At 39.8% G+C, this 17,015-nt stretch overlaps 1 protein-coding gene across 4 annotated transcripts in view; it reads right to left on the bottom strand.

The window, feature by feature from the left end:
• The window catches only part of PATJ (PATJ crumbs cell polarity complex component), a 345,818-nt gene that overhangs the window by 129,101 nt on the left and 199,702 nt on the right, over nucleotides 1-17,015 (bottom strand). The gene's annotated exons all lie outside the window — the stretch shown is intronic.

Raw genomic sequence — 17,015 nt, 5'->3', positions numbered from 1 at the left:
GTCTCAAAAAAAAAAAACAAAAAAAAACAAAAAAACTTTACAATAAATATTTCCTTTCCTATAGTATTTCCAGATTTCTAAAACATGTAGAAAACAGACCAAATTGTGGTATTCACCAGAGCTCTAGAGGGCCCATTAAACATGATTCTGTAAATGTGCCAAAATTATTACATAGCATAAATTTTGTTACTCTGGAGAACACAAATATTATTTCCCTGTTTTAAGTCAAATTTTAAATCAACCACACAAAATGATTTTACTGTGCACCGCCAATGAGCCATCTGCTCATATCCGAGATATGGTGTGGTGGGATTTTTAACTTGATTGGATTCACCTAAATATGACACAAAAAAACATTTACATTCTAAATTTTTTCATTTCAGATTTTCCCACTGAATGAATAGCTGTAATCAATCTCTCATTTTATTTCATCCATTTGATAGTAGCTCATACAGTTTTGGTTCCCCCATCTCTTTAATGAGTAGTTAATGATCTATACTATACTAACTATCCCTATTTAACTGTAGCCTTGACAATTTCTACTATTTAAGAGATGGTATAGTATATTACATAAGGGATAGTAAGAAGGGATTGAAACCTTCTGTAATTAGCATCTAATTTGTCCTTGCTGGTCTCTGAAATTTTGCATTTGAAGACACACATGACACCTTTGAAGATATACCTGAAAAAGGTATCTTTTTTTTGGTCCCAACAGTTATAATGAGAAAGCATATGGAAGTGAACACTTCAAAATATGCAATGAAAATATGGTACTTTTAACTGTCTAAAAAGCAGTTCTTCCATCACCTTGCCTAAGTGGTAGAGCTGGGATTCTTATCCAAGATTTTTCCAAAGACTAAACTCAAGCTACCTCCTTACTCTACCTCTCTCATTTTATCAGCTTTTGTTCTTTATTCACCAAATCTCATAGAAATTCACCGATTTGCACACTGTTATTTCTCTGTGCCCTAGTTTTCTTTTTTCTAAAAGAAATCTAAGGGCCAGGCATGGTGGCTCAAGCCTGTAATCCTAGCACTCTGGGAGGTTGAGGCAAGGTGGGAGGATCACTTGAGCTCAGGAGTTCGAGACTAGCTTGAGCAAGAGGGAGACCCCATTTCTACTAAAAATAGAAAAATCAGCCAGGTGTGGTGGCACATGCCTGTAGTCCCAGAGAGGCTGAGGCAGGAAGATCATTTGAGCCCAGGAGTTGGAGGTTACTGTGAGCTAGACTGATGCCACGCACTCTACCCAGGGAAACAGAGTGAGACTCTGTCTCGAATTAAATGAGATAATGCCTTTAAATTATATTTATAGTGCTCTCGATTCCCAAAGGATTTTTAATTTTTATGTGCTCAAAACCACTTATCTTTTCTGTTATGTTTTCTGCTTCTAATACCATGTATTTAAAAATGTGCCTCACCCTCTAGATCATATATTTTCTCCTAATACTTTCATGGTTTAATTTTTCTTATATTTATATCTTCTTACTGAACTTAGCAGTAAGGGAAATGGTTAAAGAAGTCATGCAATTATTAAGAGTATGTGAAAAAGCATATGTGATGACATAGAAAATGTCCAAAATGCACTAAGTGGTGAAACCAGGATACAAAATAGTATGTCTAGCATGATCATGTTTTTTGCTAAGCATGTTTTCCCATCTCTTTAATGTATAATGAACTGTAATACAAGGAAATTTATATCAATAATTATTTGTGCATGTCTTCCCTACTGTGCCTGGGCTCTGCTTCCAGAAAGATGTTACTAAACCACAATCTATCTAACTCTGCCTTTGAATCTTACGGCATTACATTTTTTAAAATTTCTCTTAATGCACTTGCACCCCAACACAACATGCCAGAGTGAATCCTTGCCAGGAGGCAAGCGTCAGAGCAGGCCCTCGGCATCTGCTGAACTGAGCTAAACTCCTGCGGGTGGAAACAGGCATCCTCCTGGTATTTCCCAGCTTTGCACGCACAGCTTGCGCATACTGGCCCTTGAGGAGGATGAGCTGAGTCGCAGAGCCCTGAATGCAAGTGGCACTTAATCAACCACGAATAGGCTTTTTCTAACATGAGTTCCAACTTCCGATGTGTCTGAGATTTGAAAAAAAAAAATTTTTTTTTTCATCAGCAAAATGTTGAGCATATAGGAAATCAAAATGTTTCATGGCTTATAGATATGCCTGCTTTTTAGATGGGATCCTCCATTTTGGTAGAATAGAATACACAGTACTGTTATTCCAAGAGGGAAAAATTACATCCCAAATGAAAAAAGTAGTTCATTAATTTTAATTTTCCTAAGAGTAAATCTAAAATTATGCCTTGCGTGGGGCTGTCTCTACCCGTTCAGAGGCTCTGGCAGCAGGAAGCCGAAGCAGCTTGCTTGCTGTTGCCGTTTCTCCCAGCGCCGATAACTGTGGTGTTTACTGCTGAAGCGGCCGCTCCCTGCCCATGTTCAGAGGCCTCTGGAGAAACTCTGCTATGCGGTGGGAAACTGGGAACACAGCAAGAAACTCGAAATACAGTGACCCCAGATTTAACTGGATGAGTCTAAAAGGAAATGCAGATCTCTGGGTGAAAAGACCCAAGATCCTCTTTTCTGGCCTTAAAATTGACATATATCCCCAGCTGCTCAGTTTCAAGGAGGGGTATCCTCTCTTTCGTGTTTCTTATTTAATATAAAACAATTTTACTTTTTAAATGAAAGGCATATAGTTTCCAACTACTGTAGCAGTTTTTATATTTCTTCATCATTAAAGGAAACACACTCCAGAGAACATTCAATAATTAGAGAGAATATGATATGTTTTACGCACAATTAACTTTAGACTGTCACTTATTCTATTACTGAGAAGCTGCTGTTCTCTGAGGGCATTATTCTTTAAAAAACAGATGTAGGAGGTCTTCCAAGTAGGATAGCATAGGCAAAAAAGAAAGCATTCATTTTTGGAAGTCTATCAAGTTCATTATAATTAATAGCCATGGTTAACTGAGTGCTTATTCTGTGCAGAACATTATGCTGAACTCTTCACGCACAGTATCTCATTTAAATCCCCCCAAAACTGGGGTATTATTTACTTTCACTACATTATGAACTGAAACTCAGAGAGGTTGAGCAATTTGCCCAAGGTGATTTAGCTATTATTAATAGTTCAGAAGCCTGTAATCCTACAGCACACCCAGAGGACACATCATCTGTATGCACATAAAAATTTAGATGATTACGAATAGTAATCTTTATGAAGATGTCTATTAAATAAACTCTTGAGTAGGAATACAGGGGCGCTAGTCACGACATTGCCATCAGAGGACGTTTGTGATACAGAGGTTAGAACCAACCAGATCACCACAATGCATATGGGAAATGAGCAGTAATTGACTGTTAGCCCGTCTGAAGTCCCAAATGCAGTATAGAGTCCCATAAGACTGTACCTTTTTCTTCATGCAAACTGCACCTTGAACAATAATATACCCTCATGGCACTTTTTTCAATACACAGGCATACCTCATTCTATTGTACTTCGTAGATAAGGTTTTTTTTTTTTTTTTTTTTTTAAGGTTTTTTTTGAAAATTGAAAGTCTGTGGCCACGCTTTGTTGGAGCAAAGTCTACTGGCACCATTTTTCCAACAGCATGTGCATACTTCATGTCTCTGTGTCACATTTTGGTAACCCTCATAGTATTTCAAACTTTTTCATTATTATTACATCTGCTATGGTGATCTGTGATGAGGGATCTTTGACGTTACTATTGTAATTGTTTTGGGGTGCCACAAACGGCTCCCATATAAGATGGCAAACTTAATCCATAAATATTGTATGTGTTCCAACTGGCTCCACTGACTGGTGGCTCCCCTATCTCTCCCCTCTCCTCCATTCCTTGAGACACATCAATATTGAAATTAGGCCAATTAAGAACCCTACAATGGCCTTTAAGTGTTAAAGTGAAAGGAAAAATTGCACATTTCTCATTTTTAAATCAAAAGCTAAAAATGATCAAGCTTAGTGTGAAGGCACATCAAAAGCTGATATAGGCCAAATGCCAGGCCTCTTGCACCAAACAACCAAGTTAGGAATGCAAAGGAAAAGTTCTTGTAGGAAATTAAAAGTGCTACTTCAGTGAACACATGAATGATAAGAAAGTGAAATAGCCTAATTGCTGATATGGAGAAAGTTTGTGTGGTCTGGATAGAAGATCAAACCAGCAGTAACATTCCCTTAAGTCAAAACCTAATCCAGAGCAAAGCTCTAACTCTCTTCAGTTCTACAGAGGCTTAAATAGATGAGGAAGGTACAAAGAAAAGCTTGAAACTACTAGAGGTTGTTTCATGAGGTTTAAGGAAAGAAGCTGTCTCAATCTCATAAAAGAGCAAGATGAAGCAGCAAGTGCTTATGCAGAGGCTGTAGCAAGTTATCTAGAAGACCTAGCTAAGATCATTGATGAAGGTGGCTACACTAATAGTTTTTCCACATAGATGAAACAGCTTTCTTTTGGAAGAAGATGCTATCTAGGACTTTCATAGCTAGAGAGGAGAAGTCAAAGCCTGGTTTCAAAGCTTCAAGGACAGGCTGACTCTCTTGTTAGGGGCTAATACAGCTGGTGACTTTAAGTAGAAGCCAATGCTCATTTACCATTCCATTCTGAAAATCCTAAGGCCCTGAAGAATTGTGCTAAATCAACTCTGTTTCTGCTCTATAAATGGAATAACAAAGCCTGGATGACAGCACTTCTGTTAATAGCATGGTTACTGAATATTTTTAGCCCACTGTTGAGCTCTACTGCTCAGAAAAAAAGATTCCTTTCAAAATATTACTACTAAATGACAATGCAGACATATACAGGAGATTAATGTTGCTTTCATGCTTGCTAACACATATCCATCCTACAGCCATGGATCAAGGAGTAATTTTAACTTTCAAATTTTATTATTTAGGAAATCTATTTGATAAGGTTATAACTGTGATGGACAGCAATTCCTTTGATGTATATAGGCAAAGGAAATTGGAAAATCTTCTAGAAAGGATTCACCATTCTAGATACGTCATTAAGATCATTCGTGATTTATGGGAGGGGGTAAAAATATTAAAAGGAATTTGGAAGCAGTTGACTCCAACCCTCATGGATGACTTTGAGAGGTTCAAGACTTTAGTAAAGGAACTAATCACAGATGTGGTAGATATAGCAAGAGAACTAGTCTAAATGACTGAATTCCTGCAATCTCCTGATAAAACTTGAACAAATGAGAAGTTGCTTCCTATGGACAAGCAAAGAAAGTGGTTTCTTGAGATTCCTAGTTAAGATGCTGAGAACATTGTTGAAATGACAACAAAGGATTTAGAATATTACCTAAACTTAATTTATAAAGCAGTGGCAGGGTTTGAGAGGACTGGCTCCAATTTTGAAGGAAGTTCATGTGCATAAAATGCAATCAAACATCTCATGCTACCGAGAAATCTTTCATTAAAGGAGGAGTTAAACGATATGGCAAACATCATTGTTGTCTTGTTTTCAGAAACTGCCACAGCTACCCCACCCTTCAGCAACCACCACCCTGATGAGTCAGGAGCTGCAAAAAGATATGACTTGCTAAAAGCTCAGATAATCATTAACATTTTTAGCAACAAATTATGTTTAAGTTAATGTACGTACATTGTTTTTATAGACATAATGCTATTGTACACTCAATAGACCACAGTGCAGTGCAAACATAAATAGGTAAGTTTCTATGTACACTGAAAAACCAAAAAACATTCAATAACTCGCATTATTGTGATAATCGCTTCACTGCAGTGGTCTGGAATTGAATCCATAATCTCTCTGAAGTATGTCTGTAAACATATATGTACAATCTCTATAGACTGACCACCCTTTTAACTTTTTCTGATCCAACCCAAAGGAAAAAAATTTAAAATATTTCATTTTGGGGCAAATACTGCTCACATCCTTTCATAATGTGAGTGATCATTCAGATCATCTAGAATTAGAAAAACATTATTATTTTCCATTTATTTCTAATAAACTGAGAAGCAGAGAAACAAAATGCCTTTCCCAAAGTTTCTCCTTTGAAGGAGAAACTTTCAAAGGTAACTGCATGATATAAAGGAAGAATAATAAATTATTTAGACATGTCCTTATCTTTGATATTATCCCATAATGTTGGAAACAGCTACCTTTAGTCCCAAGTGCTATCTTTAGTTTTGGTACTTCCCAGTCCACTTGAATAATCTATTTATTATCTTAAAACCTGAGATCTACAATGTTTCCATCCAAGAGTAGCCATATATGCTGATTTTTCTGAGACATGTTGTTCCAATTATTAACAGTGCTCCCTCTCAAAAGTGACCTGGTTTGGATGATATATTATACCTTCATCCCACATTCATCAAGCCATAAGTATGGGAAGTGACTTTATGCTCTTCCATCTCAATTTCCATATCACCAGGGTAAGAAAGGCAGATCAGACGAAAGATGTAGGAGAGACTTGGTGAGGGGTGTCTTTGCCAGCACACAACCGCTTCTCTTTGTGAGAGCCCATCCTTCAAACCTTCTCACCATAAACACCATCCTCTGTGGTGGACAGCCAAGTTTGTGCTGCCTGTCATGCCACTCCAGGCCACAGCTGAGGGATACATGACAGGCTGCGACAATCAAGATTCTCTCTCTTGAGAGTTTTATTTTATTTATTTATTTATTTTTTTAATATAAAATCTTTTTTTTTTATTTCGGCATATTATGGGGGTACAGATTTTAAGGTTTCAATAAATGCCCATTTTCCCCCCTCCCCCCACAAGTCTGAGTCTCCAGCATGACCATCCCCCAGATGGTGCACATCTCACTCATTATATATGTATATACCCGCCCCCCTCCCCCCTGCCCAATACCCTATTACTGCAGTACCTATGTGACCACTTAGGTGCTGTTCAGTTAATACCAATTTGCTGGTGAGTATATGTGGTGCTTGTTTTTCCATTCTTGGGAAACTTCACTTAATAGTATGGGTTCCAGCTCTAACCAGGAAAATATAAGATGTGCTATATCACCGTTGTTTCTTAGAGCTGAATAGTACTCCATGGTATACATATACCACATTTTATTAATCCATTCTTGGATTGATGGGCACTTGGGCTGTTTCCACAGCCTTACAATTATGAATTGTGCTGCTATAAACATTCGAGTGCATTCAGGGATTATAGGTGCACCAAAAAAAAAATAAAAAAATAAAAAAAAAATAAAAAAAACATTCGAGTGCAGGTGTCTTTTTTGTAGAGTGTCATTGGATCTTTTGGGTAGATGCCCAGCAATGGGATTGCTGGATCAAATGGTAGATTCACTTGTATCACTTTAAGGTATCTCCATATTGCTTTCCACAGAGGTTGAACTAGTTTGCAGTCCCACCAGCAGTGTAGGAGTATAGAATATTTTTATTTCTATCTTGATTTCTTCATTTATGAAGTAATCATTTAGTAGGGGGTTGTTTAATTTCCACGTTTTTGTGTAGAAATGTGAGTTTCTCTTAGGGTTGATTTCTACTTTTATTCCACTGTGATCTGAGAAGGTACATGGTATGATTTCTATTTTTTTAAATTTCTTGAGATTTACTTTGTGTCCTAGGATATGGCCAATCTTAGAGAATGTCCCGTGAGCTGATGAGAAGAACGTGTATTCAGTGGATTTGGGGTAGAATGTCCTGTAGATGTCAGTCAGACCCAGTTGTTCCAGGGTTTTGTTTAAGTCCATTATTTCTTTATTAATTTTCTGTTTGGAGGATCTGTCTTGTGCCGTCAGTGGGGTGTTGAAATCTCCGGCGATTATGGAGTTGCTATTAATCCATTTGCTTAGATCCAGTAAGGTTTGCTTTATGAAACTGGGTGCACCTAAGTTGGGTGTATATATATTTAAAATTGTTATCTCTTCTTGTTGAAGTGTGCCCTTCACCATTATATAATGACCCTCTTTGTCTTTCACTACTTTTGTTGGTTTAAAAACTAAATCGTTTGAAGTTAGAACTGCCACGCCAGCCTTCTTTTGGCTTCCACTTGCCTGGAATACTGATCTCCCCCCTTTTACTTTTAGTCTATATGCATCCTTGCAGGTTAGATGTGTTTCCTGAAGACAGCATATACTTGGCCTGTATTTTCTTATCCATTCAGCCAGCCTATGTCTCTTGAGTGGAGAGTTTAAGCCATTCACATTTATTGAGAGAACTAACAGGTAAGGTAGATTACTGTTCATTCTGTTGGGTTGGATGTTGTTGCTTTGATTTCTCTCTTGAGCCATTGTATTATCTGGCCTTTAATCTTTGGGTTTTGGTTGTTTTTATATTCATGAGTTTTTATTATGGTGTTCCGTGTGTAACACTGTTTTGAGTACTTCTTGTAGGGCTGGTCTTGTCTTGGTGAATTCTCTGAGACTTTGCTTGTCTGAGAATGTCTTTATTTCTCCTTCATATATGAAGCTTAGTTTTGCAGGGAAGAAGATTCTAGGCTGGGCATTGTTTTGTTTTAGAAGAGTGAGAATGGGGCCCCAGTCTCTCCTTGCTTGTAAAGTCTCATTAGAGAAGTCTGGTGTTATTCGAATTGGCTTTCCCTTGTATGTTACTTGCTTCTTTCGTCTTACAGCTCTTACAAGGGCCTCTTTAGTTGATATTTTGGTCAGTCTGATGACTGCATGTTGTGACGTCTTCCTGTTTGCATTGAATCTCGCAGGGGTCCTCTGAGCTTCTTGAACTTGTATATGGAGATTTTTAGCAAGGTCTGGGAAATTTTCCTCTATTATATCTTCAAATAGCTTGTCCAACCCTTGGGTGTTGTCCTCTTCCCCTTCTGGTAACCCTATGACCCTCACATTAGGTTTCTTCACATAATCCCATATCTCTTGTAGGCTTTGCTCTTTTCTTTCTTTTCTCTGCTCTATCTCTGTGATGGTTTTATTTAGTTGGAGGGTGTTATCTTCAATCTCTGAGATTCTTTCTTCTGTTTGATCTACCCTGTTCTTGAGACTTTCCACTGTATTTTGTAGTTCCCTGAATTGATTCTTCATTTCCAGGAGTTCGGTTAAACTTTTCTTCATTTTGTCTATTTCTTTAGTGAACTTTTGTTCTAGGTCCTGGAAGCTTTTTGTGGTTTCTTTGTGTTGGTTATTGAGTTGTTGTTGCAGCTCGATGAGTGTTCTTATGATCCACATACGAAATTCCTCTTCTGTCATTTTGGTTACATGATTTGGGTTGGTGTCCGTTTCTAGGGGGCTGGTGCTCCTCTTTGGGGGTGTTTTTTCCATTTGGTTCTTCATATTTCCTGAATTCCTTCGCTGATTTCTTCCCATGTCGATCAGTTTTTGTTTCTTTCCTTTAGGTTTTTGTTTGGGTATTCACACGCCTTGTTTAGTTTCTGAGCCGTTAGGTGGTGTCGGTGGGTAAGATTCGACCACTCCCTGTATAATGAGTCAGTGGGTGCCGTGAAAAGATTGTGCAGGATGCCGTCCCTGTCAGTAGGTGGCACTTGCTTGGAGGAACAGGCTATATTGTTGTTTTTGTGTCCTGTTATCAGCTCTTGTTCTGGGCGGAGCTGGGTTGGGCAAGCCTGCCCTCAGGCACCTCCAATGCCGTTAGCAGGGGTCAAAGTTCTGTTCTCTGCTTCTATGAAAAGCTGTCAGGGCGGGGCTGGAATGGTCCCGCTCAGCCAGAAAGTCTGCTTGTGGGGGTGGGGTTGTCTGAGACCTGCAGTCTGGAGCGGGCCTCGCTTCTTTCCACCCTCCCCAACTCCGCAGCTACTCCTGGGCCTCTGCCAGCAGGCCAGACCACATGCCACCAGGCCTCCCCGGACTGTGATGCTGGCGGGGAGGTTCCCTGCACAGGAACGCCACCTGAGCTGGGCGCACGGCCTCCCTTTGGGGGGAGGGTTGCCCTCTAGGACACTGATCTGCCCCTGGAGGCACACACACCTCAGCAGGCTGTTCACAAATATCTCTTCTGTGCCCCGGGCAATGCTAGACCTCAGTGCATGGGATCTGGTCTGCAGGTCCAACCTCTGGGTCCCAGAGTTCAAACTGTATCCCCACCAGGGAGAGGAGTCCCGGTCCCAATTCACCCACAGGGAGCCCAAGCTGTGTCTGTGTCTCTCAGCCTCTGAGTCGGCACCGTTCTCCTGGGATCACCATGCCAGCAGCACCTGGGAGGGCTGGCGGGTAGGGAGCTCACAGTCTGAGTTCCCCTTAGTCAGCTGTAGGGTCCCAAAAGGGAAGGTCCCGTTCCCTGGAGGTGCCTCCGGCTGGTGGCTGTATTGTCTCTCTGGGCAGCCGTGGGTAGGGTCGGCGGAGGGGAGGAGGAGGCAATATGGTGCCTGCTGCGTGGCTCAGGTCTGTGCACACGGAGGTACCCCGAGGGATTTGGGAGTCTGGTGCTGCGTCCGCTACAGGCTCACCACTAGCTGGCGGCAGCCATCTCTGTGCTGGTGTCCGTAGGTCTCTCCACCCACTGGGGAGCCCACCAGCAGTCCCAAATGCAGGGAAGGGGAAAGGTGATTTATCCACCTACCCTTCCCTCTGGTCTCTGGGCTGCTCCGGCGGTCTCAGCTTCCAGTTTTCCTCTGCAGCCTCCTCCTGTGGAGTCTCCCAGGGTCTCAGGTACCCCTCCTTCTGGCCCTCATCTGCTATATGCTCACTTTCTTGCTTCTTTTTTCTAATTTCTGCTAGAATCTGTCTTTTCTGCAGAGACACTTTCTGGCGGTGTTTCTCGTCCGCCATCTTGATCCTCCTCTCTTGAGAGTTTTAAATTGGAGCTGAGGCACAGCTAACTGTTTTCTACATGTTCATTAAGCTTCTGTGAAACCACCATTTCCTAAAGCCCTGATGCATCCGAATCTTCAGGTTCCTGGAGGGACTCCTACACCAGCACAATCAATTCTACTATTTTTGCTAAATGATTGCTATGGACTGACTTTTTGTGTCTGGCTCCCTGTATTCCTATGCTGAAGCCCTAATCCCCAATGTGATGGTATTTGGAGATGGGGGCCTTCAAGAGGTAATTACGTTGTGAGGGTGGAGCCTCATGAATGGGTTTAGTGTCTTTATGATAAGAGACGTAAGAGACATTATCTCTCAATCATGTGAGAATTCAGCAAGGAGACTGTCTGCAAACCAGGAAGAGGGCCCTTGCCAGGAACCAAATTAATCAGCATCTTGACCTTGTGCTTCCTTAACTTCCAGAACTGTGAGAAATAAATAAATGGCTATTGCTTAAGCCCCCTGGTCTTTGTTATAGCATCCCAAGCTAAGACAATTATTTGAACTAACTGCTGTTCTTTGCAATCCAAAGTCTTCACTGATACAGTTTCTTAGGCCCCTTCTAATTCTAAATTCAATTTATACATCCAAGTGACATACCTCTCTCAACTGCCTAGTCTTATGTTCTCTCAGATACTCAGTAATCTGCCTTGGCACCCAAAAGGATAAAAAAGAAGAAAAAGGAAAAAGCCTTTCAGTCCAAAGGTACTTGCTATGCTCTTGACCTACAATTATGATTTTATCTGTTTTTGGCTTCCTTTTCTGTTTTCTGACAAAAGGGGATATCTGAGGTCCTCCAGACAGTTAGTAAATTCTGTCCCAGCTCCATGATCCCTGGTCCCAGAAAGATAATAATATTTTACCTTATGGGTAAGTGAATTCATTTTTTTCCAGGCTCTGGATTTCTAATTCAATAAAATGTCATTCAGGAGCAAATTACAGCAGCTCTGGATACTAAAGACAACAGCCCCAAATAAGAAATACCTCTACAGTCATGTGCCACATAATAACAGTTTGGTCAACAACGGACCGACCGCATATACAATGGTGGTCCCATAAGATTATCATGCTGCACTTTTACCGTACCTTTTCCATGTTTAGATACACAAATACCTATCACTGTGTTACAAATGCCTACTGTATTCAGTCCAGTAAAATGCTGGACAGGTTTTTGGAGCTCAGGATCAACAGGCTATTCCATAGAGCCTATGTGCATAGCAGGCTATACCATCTAGCTTTGTGTTAAGCATATTTTATAAATGTTTGTACAGTAACAAAATCACTTAACACATTTCTCAGAACATATCCCTGTTGTTCAGGCATGACTGTATTTGCAAAGCTTATAAATCATATTATAACAGATTTTCATTGTGCTTAATTTTTCCCCTCATGGGGGTTTCTGCTACTGCAATGGGGAAAAAAATCTGATATGAGGTAAATCCCACACATTTATGTACCACAGATGGGATACTTAACTGTAATATTTTGTAGTTTGCAGCAGAAGTAGAATTAGGGTTAATCCAGTGAGGAATCAACAATAGTAAATGGATGCAAATCCTTTTGTTATACTACATAAACCTTCACTTTAGAGGTCTTTAATGAGATTTGTTTCAATAAAATTATTCAAATATATCATGAAGAGATAGAGTTTCAACTACTCTGAATTTTCTATACTTCAACTAAACATGAATATAAATTTATGCTGAAGAGAAGCTCAATTAAATCTACTAAAAAAAACTTACCAAATTGGAAGTAAAAGTTAATTAACTTAAGCTAGGAATGGAAATATTAATTATACAAAAATTAAAGTTTACTTCAAGTAACAGATTTACCTGAGGTTTGAACATCATGTCATAATATATTATACTCAATAATACCCCCACCCATGCTTTTATTAAAGTGGAAGGATTTATTATAAAATGTAAAAAATTATTATTAAAGAGTTGAGTTGAAATTCACATAATTTGAATTGCAAATAATGAAATCTCACTGTCCTCCCTCCTTTCCTTTCAAATATACTCTAAACTTCACATTTCAAGACATTAGAATCAGGCCAGGCACAGTGGCTCACACCTGTAATCCTAGCACGCTAGGCAGCAGAAGCAGGAGGATTGTTTGAGTTCAGGAGTTCGAGACCAGCCTGATCAAGAGGAAGACCTTGTCTCTACTAAAAATAGAAAAATATTAGCCAGGCATAGTGGCGCGTGCCTGTAATCCCAGCTACCCAGGAGGCTGAGGCAAGAGGATCGAGGCAACAGGATCGCTTGAGCCCAGCAGTTTGAGGTTACTATGAGCTAGGCTGACGCCACAGCACTCTAGCCCAGGCAACAGAGTGAGTCTCTGTCTCAAAAAAAAAAGACATTAGAATCTATAGATCTATAGGTTAACTTTTTTCCTTTAATAAACTATTTTCTTCAATATAACACATATGCAGAAAAAATAAACAAATCATAAGCGTTTATAACAATGAATAATTTTACAGGTTAACTTTTGATCTAATAATTTCTATTCTAATAACTTATCCTAAAAAAATTAAAAACTCAGTCATTGAAATGTCTATCATAGCTATACTTTTAATAGAGAAAAAGTGGCAAAACTATATATGATATCACATTACTTTCAATTATGTAAAAGTTTCTGTGTAAGTTTAAAGAAAATTCTGTGAATATCTCTACTAAATGTCAATAATGATCATATCTCTGGTAGGATTTAAGGTGATCCATACTGGGCACACATAATCCACACATTCACACATGCCTTAAAAACATTACAAGTAAGATAAAGTTTATATGTAAAGTAAACTTCTCACACAAATCAATAGAGTAATGATACATACCTCATTATGTAGATGGAGAAACTGAGGCTTAGTGAGTTCAAGAAATTTGACCAACATAATATATCTAGAACCAGAATTTATAGTCATATCTCTTTGAGTTCAAAAGCTTATCTTGTTAATAATTAGGCAATATTCCTTAATGGTATTTATCTGGGGTGAAAAAAAAAAGGCCATAGGATATATAACTCGTTTTTAATCCTATGAAATCTTAGTTCCAATTTATGGGGCTCACAAAGTAGAAACCCCAGACCAAGAAATATTCCAATACAAGTAGAATAGATACATTGTACATTCATCCGTTTATTCACTTATTCAACAGTCACTGCACAAGTCCTGAGGATACAGGAATTTTCATTACTGTCATCACCATAGCTATCATGTACTGGATACTATGTCCTCGATGTACCAGTGTCTCTGAAAGCCATTTTGTAGAAATGACTTTATTCAATCACATATGGTTCCTGCCCTCAAGCATCTGGTACTCTAATAAGTGACACGGTCTTGGAAACAAATAATTGTATTGCCATATAATGAATGTGGCATAAAGCAAGAAGTAATTGTCTCTCCTTGGAGGTGGGTAGCTTGGTCTTGAGAAGGAGAAGACAGAAGCTTAGCAGGCACAGGGGAAGTGAGGGGCAAGAGGGCACCAGGACTGGGGGAAAGCACAGGAAAAGACAGGCAGGTGTGAAAGTACAGGTCTCTCTGTAGGAACCACAGGTACCTCAGTGTAGCTTTTGGCGTGGAGAGTAGTCTAACAGATACTAGAGGTAGCTAGGTACTGCTCAAACAAGATCTTGCATAGTTATAGAATATTTTCCTTTCCAAAAGTCTTGGGCACCAGCCCCCATGAAGAAAATGCTGACTTTCCAAATCACTGCCTCAGTTTTGCAGATGGGAGAACCGAAGGGAGGAAAGGGGTATCACAGCGAGGGATGGAACTGGGAAGATGACTAAAAAACTCATGTGACAACACAATTTTACAATAACAAAAGAAGATTTCTGAATTAATTGCCATATTAACATTTTTTCTCAAAAAAGGAAAAATAATATACATCAAGCAGCAACTTAATACCTTGGGCAAGGGAGCAGATTTTAAGGACTAAATTTAATGGACGCAGTGCTGAAATGAGGTTTTCCGCAACTTCAATTTAACATATTTCTTGGGAATTACAACATTCCCAAAGGAGCACATTCATTTAAAAGGCTTAAGCATGAGAGATTTGTTTTCTCTCAGATAAAACTAATTAAATCGAAATGTCTTCTAAAGGCAGAGTAATAGTAATATGGAACTCACATCTTTCTAAGTTTGTTATACTGGGAAGATAGTAAGATACTCTTTTGAATCCTAAGCCCTGACATATTTTGAAAAAAATATATATATAAATATATATTTTGAGACAGAGTCTCACTCTGTTGCCCGGGCTAGAGTGCTGTGGCATCAGCCTAGCTCACAGCAACCTGAAACTCCTGGGCTCAAGCAATCGTTCTGCCTTAGCCTCCCAAGGAGCTGGGACTACAGGCATGCGCCACCATGCCCAGCTAATTTTTTCTATATATTTTTAGTTGGCCAATTAATTTCTTTCTTTTTTTAGTAGAGATGGGGTCTCGCTCTTGCTCAGGCTGGTTTCGAACTCCTGACCTCGAGCAATCCTCCCGCCTCGGCCTCCCAGAGTGCTAGGATTACAGGCATGAGCCACCGTGCCCAGCCTATTTTGAAAAATATTGACTTCAAGAAAATGAATAGAGAAATATTTTTACGTGTTGCTCTGATTTTTTAGTATTCCCTTGTAAGTTGTCCCCATTGCTGTAAGTTAGTTCACTTGACCAAATAAGTAAGTGCCTATAGATAATTTCCCCTTATCTGCATGGCATAGGAAAGAATAAGTAAATAAAGGAAGAATATAATTCACTTCTTAATAGCTCATTAATATTGCAGAGGAGTCATGTTTCTCTAAAAGATTGAGGCATTACAGTGTCATTCTATTAATGGTATTGTTAGCCACATGAGCAAACAGGACTCCAGTGACCAGTGACCAGTGACCTGGAATTCCTTCTACCAGGAACATGGGTATATGCTATCAGTCAAGATTTTTTTCAAACTAGTAATGCCCAGCTTTATGCTTGCTCCATTCATAGAAATAGCTGATCTGATTAGAACTCTACACCAACTCCGTTACTAGAAGTTTTCCTCTTGCCTTCGAAATATTTTACTTGTCCCTTCTACAGATATAGTCCAAAACCCAATCAAGGTGAGGCATGGCAGCTCATCCCTGTAATCCTAGCATTTTGGGAGGCCAAGGCGGGAGGATTGCTGGAGGCCAGGAGTTTGAGACAAGTTTGAGCAATATACTGAGACCTTGTCTTTACAAGAAAAATCTTTAAAAATTAGCTGGATGTGGTAGTGTGCTCTTGTAGTCCCAGCTACTCAGGAGGCTGATGCACGAGGATGGCTTGAGCCCAGGAGTTTGAGGTTGCAGTGAGCTAGGCTGACGCCACAGCACTGGAGCCTGGGCAACAGAGTGAGACCCTATCTCAAAAAACAAAGACAAAACCCGATTAATCACCAAAGGACTCTAACAAAGCCCCTAACTCCCCTCTTTCCAACTCCAGTTTCTCTTCTTTCTTTTCTTTTTTCTTTTTTTTAAGAATCTGATCAAGTCTTTATTTTTATTTTTTTAATTTTTTTTGAGATAGAGTCTCACTTTGTTGCCCTGGCTAGAGTGCCGTGGCGTCAGCCTAGCTCACAGCAACCTCAAACTCCTGGGCTCAAGCAATCCTGCTGCCTCAGCCTCTCAAAGTAGCTGGGACCACAGGCATGCGCCAACATGCCCAGCTACTTTTTTCTATATATTTTTTTAGTTGGCCAATTAATTTCTTTCTATTTATAGTACAGACAGGGTCTTGCTCTTGCTCCGGCTAGTTTCAAACTCCTGACCTTGATGATCCGCCCACTTCAGCCTCCCAGAGTGCTAGGATTACAGGCTTGAGTCACCATGCCCAGTCTCTTTTTTCTTTTTAAACACTAATCTTATTAGTAAAAGAGTCTTGTAGAGGCAGGGTTACATCATGTGCTTTTATTTATTTATTTTTTTGAGACAGAGTCTCGCTTTGTTGCCCTGGCTAGAGTGCCGTGGTGTCAGCCCAGCTCACAGCAACCTCAAACTCCTGGGCTTAAGCAATCCTCCTGCCTCAGCTTCCCAATTAGCTATGACTGCAGGCATGTGCCACCATGCCCAGTTAATTTTTTCTATATATTTTTAGTTGGCCAATTTCTTTCTTTCTTTTTTTAGTAGAGATGGGGTCTTGCTCTTGCTCAGGCTGGTCTCGAACTCCTGAGCTCAAGCAATCCTCCTGCCTTGGCCTCCCCTAAGTGCTAGGATTATAGGTGTGAGCCACCGTGC

The sequence above is a fragment of the Microcebus murinus genome, chromosome 2 (assembly GCF_040939455.1).
Source record: "Microcebus murinus isolate Inina chromosome 2, M.murinus_Inina_mat1.0, whole genome shotgun sequence".
Lineage (NCBI taxonomy): Eukaryota > Metazoa > Chordata > Mammalia > Primates > Cheirogaleidae > Microcebus > Microcebus murinus.
The sequence above is the reverse complement of the archived record's forward strand: the minus strand, read 5'-3'. Positions and strand labels throughout refer to the sequence as shown.